Below are 12,347 nucleotides of genomic sequence, written 5' to 3'. Positions count from 1 at the left end.
AAAGCCTTCTGTCCTTTGTCACTCCACGCCTTCCTCAAAGTATGTTGCATTTAGTGCCGAGCCCGTGCCGTCTCCACCAGTTCAGAGTACCTCTGTCACCTCAATCCCAGTGACAGAATGGGATCCTGCCAAGCACCTAGTGAGCATCTCATGTGTGCTCTCAATTAGCTCCTTCTTTCTCATACCATTCTGATCTTTTCAATATACTGCAATGAACTTTGATTTACTGTACATTTACTTTGTTTCATCATTGTACTAACCCAAGGCTTCACATACCATTTGTATTTAATTGTTCTGCTTATATGCATTAATTCCTTCTGGAGCAAATACATGATACTTTCTCTGGATATCTTGGTTCCTCTTATTTGAAATCTATTTATTTTGTCTTTATACCTTGATTGTTTTCAAAAACTTGGTGACCAATTGTTTAAACTTGACCTGGTCAGAAAGGATCAGCAGCCCATTTTTTCTGGGGATTTTATGGCGAAACAAACATGAACAAAATTGATGTTAAATTGGTACTGTTGCACAATAAAAAACGTTTTGATATATATTGTTGTAATGTTTGGTATTCTATAATAGTACACTGGCTGAGAGGAAAGATTTGCAAAGGGTGGTTAAAGTGCTTGTTCAGCTAGAAGGTTTTTTTTACCTTAATGAATTCTCCTTTTGTGGTCTGCTCTCTCCCTAGACTCCCCCCCCATACTTACCTGAGTCCAATCTCAACCCTGCTATGTGCACAAGAGCAGCAGCTCTCTCTCCTCATTGGCTCAGAAACAGCAGCAGGAGCCATAGGCACAGTCACTTGCACTGAAACTTTCTGGTGAGATTGCTTGCTGGCGTGGTCATTTGCTGGCACTGACTCTTGCTAACACCAACATTTTGCCAGTGTTGCCAACCCCCCTGAAGTGAAATTTACTGGATGCCCAAAATTTACAAACAGCACCAATTTTTTGACAAATCATATAATTTACTGACAGAGCCACATTTTTTTACGGGCACTTCAAAAAAGTACAGAGTATGGCTGTTTTAAGTGCAAAACAGTGCAAATATTAATATTTTAGCTACAAACATGTAGCTAGTGTGATTAGCTAGTGTGATTAGCAATTTGTTTAAGATATAACAAAAGGCAAATAAACATATGTCTCTTTTTACATGAGGGTCGGGTTAATATAACCCAACACAGAGTTCCTTCTTACATCAAAGTCTGTAGGATTCCAGCTTACAGGAGGAATGCTGCAGATCAAGATGTAAGGGGTAATGATGTAGTCTTTGGTGTAAAAGGGAAATCTGCTGTAAGGTGGTCTCTGGTCACCAGAGTCCACAGCACTTCCATTTACATCAGAGTTCCCACTTACATTACGGTCTGCAGCGTTGGCCTTTACATCAGGGTCCACAGAGTTCCCCCTTGCACTGTAAGGGGGGAGCCTGCAGACTCTGATGTAAATGGGAACTCTAAGGACACTGATTTAAGGGGCACTCTGGTGACCTCAGACCACCCTCCGCAAAGTGAATACATGTCAGGGAATGCGCATATCTATGTGAGGGCGAAGAACTATGTGAGGGCGAAGAACTGCTTGTGGCCGGTTTTGCGATTCTGTGGTCGCACACGCAGGTGAACATACGCAATGGCACATTGTCGCCAGGCAGGCTATTTAAACTGAGCTGGGACATTGCATCAATGCAGTTTTGTCTTTACCCCTGTGCATCTGTGTATCCTGCTACCTGTTTCCTATTGGTGATCCGATCTGTCATTGACCTCGCTAGAACGCTTCCTGCATCGACCCCTGGCCTGCCCTCTGGACAATTCTTCTTCCTGCCGATTCTGTCTTACTTGCCTGCTAGTTGCTGACCCAGACCGCCTGACCTTGCTTACTCTGATCCTGCTCCTAAGCCGGCTTAACCCTGTCAGTATCCTGCACCTGCACGTCTGCCTGAGCTTGAGCTGCCAGACCTTTCCTGCACCTCTGCCAGTGTGCCATCCTCCAGCAGCTCCAGCATTCCTGACACACGTCAATTCTGTGGAAGTCCTACCAGGCACTCGTGCACCTCCGTCCTCCGGCGCTCCCTGTTACTTCACCAAATCTTTACCAAGTAATTATAGAATTGTTAGATTACCTTCTATAGTTGGGAAGATACTGGAGAGTTTAATAAAAGACCACATCGATTAGTTCTTGCTGCAAAAAATATTTTAAGCAACAGACAGCATGGATTCATGAAAGACAGAAGTTGTCAAACAAATCTGATTTCTTTTTATGAGGAGGTGAGCAAAACCTTGGACAGAGGTGTGGCGGTGGACGTGGTATACATGTATTTGGATTTTGCAAAAGCGTTTGACACAGTTCCCCACACACGGCTGATGTGTAAGGTAAAGTCTGCTGGCTTAGAAAAATCAGTATGTAAATGAATAGAAAACTGGCTAAAAGATTGCATTCAAAGAGTAGTGGTTAATGATTCATACTCTGAATGGTCTAGGGTTGTCAGTGGTGTACCCCAGGGTTCAGTGTTGGGACCCTTACTTTTTAATATATTTATAAACAATATAGGGTCTGGGATTAAAAATCCCATTTCAGTCTTTGCAGATGACACCAAGCTGTGCAGTGGAATAAATCCTTACAGGATGTCTTCAATTTACAAGCCGACCTCAATGCACTGTTTAATTGGCAACTTTGTGGCAAATGAGGTTTAATGTTGATAAATGTAAGGTTATGTACTTGGGGGCTAAGAGTATGCATGCATCATACATACTAGGGGGAGTACAAATGGGGAAATCAATGGTGGAGAAGGAACTGGGAGTTTTGGTAGATCACAAGCTTAATAATGGCATGCAATGCCAAGCTGCGGTTTCTAAAGCAAAATCCTCTCTTGTATTAAAAGAGGTATAGACTCCAGAGAGAGAGATATCATATTACCCCTGTACAAATCATTAGTAACACCTCATCTGGAATATGCAGTTCAGTTTTGGGCAAGTCAAAAGGAAAAGACGAGGAAGCCTGGGCAAATGTGCCAATGCGCAATATTGCCATGCCAATTCGCGCAAAGAAGTGTGCATGCGCATAGGCGGGAGACACGTAATCATGCATTCCTGTGCACGAAAGCGCACCTGCACATGCAGGGTGCACTAATTGCTGACACTCAGTGGCCTTTATAAGGACTGCAGCTCTGCTCAGTGATTGCTGCATTATCATCAGCACCTCCCGTTCCTGTGTTCCTGAGTTTACTGCTGATTACCCATTAATGACCTTGATCCTGACCTTGCTCCTGTCTGCTGCTACTCTGTGTATGACCCCGGCTTGATCCTGACCTCACTCCTGTCTGCTGCAACTCTGTATATGACCCCGGCTCGATCCTGACGTTGCACTTGTCTGCTGTTCCATATTGATCCTGGCTCTGGCTACTGATTACTCTACCCATCCTCCGGGATCCACGTGTTCTCTGGAGAAACTTATCCTGCAACTGGAGCACCCACGGGTTCCATCTCATCAGGCATTCCAAGCAGCAACACCACTAGCAACCCTTGCTTCTTTGGGCACTGCACCTCCTGTTTCCACCTCCAGGGGTGCACTGCACTTAACCGTAAGGGGAGTCCTCTCTCTATTGCAGCCTCCGGTCAGGTACAGGACAGGGCACCAATTCACAAAAAGAACATTGGGGAACTGGAGAAAGTGCAGAGAGGCATGGAGGAGCTCAACTATGAGGAAAGATTAGAGGAACTGAATTTATTCTGTCTTGAGAAGAGGAGATTAAGGGGGGATATGATCAACATGTATAAATACATCAGTGGTTCATATAGTGAACTCGGTGTAGAGCTATTCACCATGAGGTCATCACAGAGGACAAGGGGGCACAGTTTCCGTCTGGAGGAAAAGAAATGTAATCTCCAAACACGGAAAGGTTTCTTCACAGTGAGAGCTGAGAAATGTGGAATAGACTTCCTCAAGAGTTGGTTCTGGCCAGCTCAGTGGATTGCTTTAAAAAAGGCCTGGATTCTTTCTTAGATACACAGAATATAACTGGATACTAACATAGGTATAGGTAAAGTTGATCCAGGGAATATCCGATTGCCTCTCGGGGGATCAAGAAGGAATTTTTTTTCCCTGCAGGAGCAAATTGAATCATGCTTTGCTGAGTTTTTTGCCTTCCTCTGGATCAACTGTGGGTATAGGATTATAACTTTTTTTTTTAATGGTTGAACTGGATGGACTTTTGTCTTTTTTCAGCCAGACTAACTATGTAGCTATGTAACCAAGGCCCCTGAGCCAGAGCGGCAAGGGAGGCCCTCCTCTGCATCTTAGGTTCTACCATCAGGTACGTGACAGTACCAAACGGCCCTGTCAAAACCTGAAAGAGGGTGCTCCCCGCTTGATGAAATCTGCCAGCATATTGCTGCACTGACACAGGCTGTCAAAAGTCTTCAGGACGGTTATACTCAGCTCGAGAGTTGCCTCCAAGCCCTGCCTGCACCTGCAAACTTGACTGCTGCAGCTTCTGCCAGCTCTACCTCAGCTCCTTCTACTTCCCAGGCCGCTGCTTCAGCCACTTCCACCATTATGATGCTTCCTCCTGAACCAAGGGTGCCCACATCAGAGAGATTTTTTTGGAATCGGACTACGGTTTGTGCATTACTCAACGCATGTCAGCTATATTTTGCACTGCAACCCTGCACCTTCTCATTAGAAGTCACCAAAGTGGGATTTGTAATATCTCTATTACAAGGAGAACCCCAGACCTCGGCTCATCATCTTTTGGAAAAAGAAGATGCCAGATTGTTCATCCTTAAAAGTTTCTTCAACACTATAGCACAATTATATGATGATCCTCAACGTTCAGCTTTGGCAGAGGTGGCTCTTCACTCTCTTCAGCAAGGCTGCAGGGCAGTAGAGGACTATGTGACCAAATTTAGACGCTGAAGTGCTGATACAAACTGGAATGATGCAGCCCTGCATTACCAATTTTGCATGGGACTCTCGGAATCCCTAAAAGATGAATTAGCCAGAGTGGGGGTGCCAAGTTCTTTAGAAGGACTTATTGACCTGTCAATCCAGTTAGATCAGAGGCTCAGAGAGCGATGCCTGGAGAGATCCTCTGGCCAGACCCATCCTGTATGGATGCTTCCTAGGGTGCCATCTTCTGCCAGTCCAGCACCTTCAGCGGCACCTGTGGCAACGCCAGTATCAGATGAACCTGAGGCCATGCAGTTAGGCCTCCTGCGCCTGTCCCTGTCACCTGAGGAACACCAGCGGCGGTGACTGAACAACCTGTGCCTTTACTGTGAAACAGCAGGTCACCATGTGCAGCATTGCCTGGCCAAGCTACATAAGTGCATGTCTATCTGTTCCACCAGTAGATCATCTGCACTATCTGCTTCAGCTCAAGTAACTCTTTCCATCTCTTTCCAGCTTCCAGGAAAAGTCCTTCCAGTTTCCACCATTATTGACTCTGGGGCCTGCAGCGGCTTCATAGACCAGTCTTTCGCAACACAACATCAGTTTCCCTTACAACCTAAGGCCCAAGGACTCTCTGTTTATCTGGCTGATGGAACCAGTATTAAATCCGGGACTGAAGCACAAGAAACAATTTTACTACCAGTATCTACTTCAATTCCTGCCCACAAGGAACTGTTACACCTGGATGTCATCTTGGGAATGCCATGGCTTCAGGCACATAATCCCAATATCAACTGGGCTACGTTGGAAGTGGACTTCCATTCTGCCTATTGTCAGGAGCATTGCCTGACAAGGGATACAGTTCAAACTTTCACGCTACTATGTATGGACTCTGATAATGAACTCCACCTGATGGTTCCTGAAGCATATCATAAATTCTCAGATGTCTTCAACAAGAAAGGAGCTGACACTTTGCCACCTCACAGATCCTATGATTGTCCCATTGAACTACTACCTGGGGAAGAAATTCCTTTTGGTCGAATTTTCCCCATGTCTGATCATGAACTAGAGACTCTAAAGGAAAATCTGGATGACAGTCTCAACAAAGGATTTATCCGGCCATCTACCCCCCTGCCGGACGCAGGAATTTTCTTTGTAGAGAAAAAAGATCATTCTCTTCAGCCCTGTGTGGACTACAGAGAATTAAATAAGATCACGGTGAAAAATCGATACTCCCTTCCTCTGATCCCCTATCTATTTCAGAGATTAGAGCTGCTACAGTTTTCACCAAATTGGATTTGCAAGGGGCTTATAACCTGGTACGAATCAGGGAAGGGGATGAATGGAAAACAGCCTTCCGCACTCATTTCGGCCATTTTGAATACCTAGTAATGCTTTTTGGATTATGTAACGCACCAGCAACATTTCAGTACTTTGTCAATTACATTTTTATAGACTTCCTGGACATGTTTGTCATTGTCTATCTTGATGATATACTGGTCTTCTCTGCTTTTAGGGAACTACACCATGTTCACGTTAAAAAAGATGTTGGTGTGGCTTCGACAGCATGGATTATATGCCAAACCAGAGAAATGTGAGTTTGAACAACACATCCAGTTCTTGGGATTGATCATCTCTACAGAGGGAATTGAAATGGACCACTGAAAATGTCTGCCATCTTGGACTGGCCCGCTCCTACAGATAAGAAAGGAATCCATCGCTTCATCCGCTTTGCAAACTTTTACTGAAAATTCATCAAGGGATTTTCCGCTATCATTGCCCCAATTACACAATTAACCAACCAAGGTGCACGTTTCTGCTGGTCCTCAGAGGCTGCTTTTGAAAAATTAAAAGGCCTATTTACTTCCGCACCCATTTTGAGTGATCCTGACCAGCACTACCATATATCTTGGCGGTAGACATCTCTGAAAATGCACTCGGGTGGTTCTGTCACAACACCAGGGGTTAAAAACCTTACTACACCCCATTGCATTCTTCTCACGCAAGCTTTCATCTGCCGAGAAGAATTATGATGTTGGCGACCATGATTACTGGCAATAAAGTCTGCTCTAGAGGACTGGCGGTGCCTTTTGGAAGGATCAGCTCACCCTATTCTGATTTGCACTGATTATGAGAACCTGGAATACATGAAGACAGCCAAGAGACTGAGACCCCGTCAAGCCAGGTGGGCACTATTTTTCTGTAGATTAGTGTTCCATATTACCTACAGACCTGGGGCTAAGAACACTAAACCAGATGCGTTGTCCCGCATGTTTGAGGATCCTAAGCAGTCACCTTCCTCAGATACCATCCTGTCAGCTGGGAATGTTTTACTGTTGCAGGCAGACTTCATTACCCAGATTAAGCAGGCATCTGTAGGAGCCTCCTCATCTCCAGGAGTTTCCCTGTTGGCCAAGGAAGGATTGCTATGGTGGGAGGATAAAATTATTGTGCCTGAAGAACTCCGTCTGGCGGTGCTGGAATTGTGCCATGACCACCCACTAGCAGGGCATTTTGGAATCCACAAAAAACTGAATTGGTTCAACGCCTGTTCTGGTGGCCTGACCTGGCAAAGGATTGTAAATCATATGTGAATTCCTGTATCAAGTGTACCTGTAGCAAGAGCAGCAAAAACAAAGCATGAGGTTTGTTCAGGCCCCTTCCAATCCCTGATAGACCATGGAGGATGATTGCCATGGATTCTATCGTGGAACTTCCATCTTCTGAAGGATACACTACTATCTTTGAAATAGTTGACCGATTCTCCAAGATGGCCCATTTTCTGCCCATGAAGGGTACACCTTTTGCATCGAAAACAGCAAAAGTCTTTGTTAAGGATATAGTTTAATTACATGGTACCCCTACCAACATTGTATCTGATCGAGGGGTCCAGTTCACATCCCAATTCTGGAGGGCGCTCTGCGAGACCCTACAAATTGAACTTTCATTCTCATCTGCATACCACTCACAAACCAATGGGCAGACAGAGAGAACAAATCAAACCCTGGAGCAATATATCCGCTGCTTCACATCTTTCTCTCAGGATGATTGGGTATCCCTATTGCCCTTGGCTGGGTTTGCCTACAACAACGCCATCTACTCAGCAACTAATTATGGTTTTTATCCATCATTTCTTTCCAATGAGCTGCCTGAATCTGCAATTCCAGCTGTCCAAGACACCCTGAGTTTTTTCCATCTGAACAATAGGATCCTTCAAGAAACTATAGCCAAAGCACAGGAGGACAATAAAAGAGTCTTTGACAGGAATTAATTCTGGAACCCGGAGAACGGGTCTGGCTATCCACAACCAATCTAAGATTGGCATGCCCGATGAAGAAGCTAGGACCTAGATTCATAGGACCCTTTCCTGTCAAGAAAAGAATTAATATTATCTTTTATGAACTTGTACTGCCTGATTCTTTGAAGGTTCATCCTGTATTTCATGTCCCCCTACTGAAACCCATAGTCCCCTATCCTCTTCCAGGTCACAATACAGGTCCCCAGAACCAGTAATCGTTGATGAAGAGGAGGAATATGAGGCGGAGACCATCCTGGACTGCAGGAAAAGAAGGAACCAGGTACAATACTTGATTAAGTGTAAGAGGTATGGGGCAGAGGAGAACTCTTGGGAGCCAGAGACTAATGTTCATGCCAAGGAATTAATTTGGGCATTTTTCTGCAGGTATCTTGAAAAACGTGACCAGTTGGGCATCTAAAGGCTGCCTATAAGGAGGGGGCAATGTCAGGCAATGCGCATATCTATACTTGGGCGCAGAACTCCTTTCGGCCCTGCTCGTGGCCAGTTGGAGGATGCCCATGCGCGGTCGCGCACACAGGTGCGCACGGGTTTTCATGATTGACAGCACATTGGCGCAAGGTGGGCTATTTAAACTGAGCTGGGACATTGCATCAATGCCGTTTGGTCTTTACCCCTGTGCATCTGTGTATGCTGCTACCTGTTTCCTATTGCTGATCCGATCTGTCATTGACCTGGCTAGAATGCTGTCTGCATTGACCCCTGGCCTGCCCTCTGGACTATTCTTCTGCCTGCCAATTCTGTCTTACTTGCCTGATAGTTGCTGATCTGGACCGCCTGACCTTGCTTACTATGATCCTGCTCCTAAACTGGCTTAACCCTGCCAGTATCCTGCACTAGCACGTCTGTCTGAGCATCAGCTGCCAGACCATTCCTTCACCTCTGCCAGTGTGCCATCCTCCAGCAGCTCCTGCATTCCTGACACAAGTCAATCCCGAGGAAGTCCTACCAGGCACTCGTGCACCTCTGTGCTCCAGCGCTCCCTGTTACCAGGGCCCCTGATCCAGAGCTGCAAAGGTATGTGACAAAACACTAACGTAAGAGGTGTTTACTGATATAAGGGGCCTTTTATATCTGTGCTCCCCCTTACCTTAGTGTATTCTCTCCCCCTTAAATCAGTGACCCCTCCTCAGACTGGCCTGGCTGTCACTGACCTCCTTTTAGGTGCACTGTGCAGGGCTCAGTCAGACAGTCCTCTCCAGGCTTTATCTTGGTGACTCTGGTTTCATCCTATATTCTTCTCTTCACACTCCAAACACATCTGATTCCTCCCGTGAGTCCAGGCCCCCCTGCCAGTGGCGCTTCTGCTCTTGACTCCTCTCCAGGCTCCCCCTTAGAGACTGCAGACATGATAAAAGAGATGGTTGGAGACTGTGGACGTGATACAAGAGATGGTCAGAGATTGCAGACAGGATACAGGAGATGGTCAGAGACTTCAAACGGGATACAAAAGAGATGGTCAGAGACTGAAGACAGGATACAAGAGAGATGGTCAGCGACTGAGGACAGGATACAAGAGAGGTGGTCAGACACTGCAGACAGGATACAAGAGAGATGGTCAGAGACTGCAAACAGGATACAACATGTCCCTAACTGGCTCCTTAGCTGGCTGCTTTGCTTGCCTTGTTTACTTACAGTGTCCGAGGTGGCCCTGCTTTTTCTGGGTCTTGCAGCTGCTGTATGTGCCGACAGGCAGGAGGAGAGAGGACTGCGCTGGTCCGGAGATGGGGAGGGAAGCAGGACAGGACAGCCCAATGCTGACACTCAGTAGTGTTGGCCAGGGAAAGGAGAAGGATTGGGAGCTCAGTGAGGCTCATGCCATGCTCGGCCGCTGCCCCGCATTTCGCTACGTCCCCCCCTCCAAATATGCCTGAGTCCACCTGGCTTTGGAACTGCAAATGTATAGTTCCAAGCCAGCCCGCTGTCATATTTTTTATGGGCGGACGCTGCCCGTAATGGGCATTTACAGATGGTTGGCAGCCCTACACTTTGCTGACACAAAAAGCTTTGCCACTGGCAATAATGCTCACTACTTCTGCTCCTGCCTGGCACACTCAGTATTGCTGGCTGGCTGGCTTGATGCTCTTGCTTGGACACAGAAGCAAATGGAGTTACTGTACCACACGGCTGCTATGTATAAACAAGAAGTGACTGGAACTGCTATGTCCTAGTTCTCCAGTATTTCTCAGTGCATTCTGGGATCCAGGAGCCTCCACTGTCTCTTCCCCAGTGCCCAGAAAACACTTTAAAATGCTTCACTAAGGTGACATAAATACTATAAGCATGGTTAAGGTGCAGTTACAGGGCACCAACATTGAAATAATAGAGGTGGCTGACACCTATTTTAACACAGCACAGCGCAACACAACACTACTGCACCTGAGTGTACTGCACTGTGTGGTGTCCATTGTAATATTTATAGCAGACACTGAAGGGTGGTTAGGAGGGTTTAAAAACACTCCACTTTCCAAATATACAGTGAGGAACAGAAGTATTTGAACACCCTGCGATTTTGCAAGTTCTCCCACTTAGAAATCATGGAGGGGTCTAAAATTGACATTGTAGGTGCATTCCCACTCTGAGAGACAGAATTAAAAAACAAAATTCAGAAAATCACATTGTATGATTTTTAAAGAATTTATTTGTCTTGCACTGCTGAACATAAGTATTTGAACACCTGAGAAAATCGGTGTTAATATTTGGTACAGAAGCCTTCGTTTGCAATTACAGAGATCAAACATTTCCTGTAGTTCTTGACCAGGTTTGCACACACTGCAAGAGGGATTTTGGCCCACTCCTCCACACAGATCTCCTCTAGATCTGTCAGGTTTCGGGGCTGTCGCTGAGCAACACGGAGTTTCAGCTCCCTCCAAAGATGTTCTATTGGATTTAGGTCTGGAGACTGGCTAGGCCACTCCAGAACCTTGATATGCTTCTTACGGAGCCACTCCTTGGTTATCCTGGCTGTGTGCTTCGGATCGTTGTCATGTTGGAAGACCCAGCCACGACCCATCTTCAATGCTCTGACTGAGGGAAAGAGGTTGTTGCTCAAAATCTCACAATAAATGGCCCCATTCATCCTCTTCTTAATACAGTGCAGTCATCCTGTACCCTTTGCAGAAGAGCACCCCCAAAGCATGATGTTACCACCCCCCTGCTTCACAGTAGGGATGGTGTTCTTGGGATGCAACTCATCCTTCTTTTTCCTCCAAACACGACGAGTGAAGTTTAGACCAAAAAGTTCTACTTTGGTCTCATCTGACCACATGACTTTCTCCCATGCCTCCTCTGGATCATCCAGATGGTCATTGGCAAACTTCAGATGGGCCTGGACATGTGATGACTTGAGCAGGGGAGCCTTCCAAGCAATGCATGATTTAAAACCATGACGGCGTAGTGTTCTACCGACAGTGACCTTTGAAACTGTGGTCCCAGCTCTCTTCATGTCATTGACCAGCTCCTCCCTTGTAGTTCTGGGCTGATTCCTCACCTTTCTTATCATCAGTGATACCCCACGAGGTGAGATCTTGCATGGAGCCCCAGTCCGAGGGAGACTGACAGTCGTCTTTAGCCTCTTCCATTTTCTAACAATTGCTCCAACAGTTGATCTCTTTTCACCAAGCTGCTTGGCAATTGCCCGTAGTCCTTTCCAGCCTTATGGAGGTCCACAATTTTGTCTCTTGTGTCTTTTGACAGCTCTTTGGTCTTGCCCAACTGACTGTGGGGTGGACAGGTGTCTTTAAAGAGCTCATACAGGTGCTACTAAGTTATATTAATGAGTGGAGTAGAGGTGGACTATTTAAAGGCACAGTAACAGGTCTTTGAGAGCCAGAATTCTTGCCGTTTCTTAGGTGTTCAAATACTAATGTTCAGCAGTGCAAGACAAATAAATTCTTTAAAAATTATACAATGTGATTTCCTGAATTTTTTTTTTAATTCTGTCTCTCAGAGTGGGAATGCACCTACAATGTGAATTTCAGACCCCTCCATGATTTCTAAGTGGGAGAACTTGCAAAATCGCAGGGTGTTCAAAAACTTCTGTTCCTCGCTGTATTGCAGCTTAAACACAGTTTATTAATGCACATGTAAATGAGCCCTAAGACCTGGGTACAACTTTGTATAATCAAACACAGAAAAAAGTTAAT

The sequence above is a fragment of the Staurois parvus genome, unplaced genomic scaffold, assembly GCF_062004578.1.
Source record: "Staurois parvus isolate SC_StPar_1 unplaced genomic scaffold, SC_StPar_1.0 ptg000425l, whole genome shotgun sequence".
NCBI classification, from domain to species: domain Eukaryota; kingdom Metazoa; phylum Chordata; class Amphibia; order Anura; family Ranidae; genus Staurois; species Staurois parvus.
The sequence above is the reverse complement of the archived record's forward strand: the minus strand, read 5'-3'. Positions refer to the sequence as shown.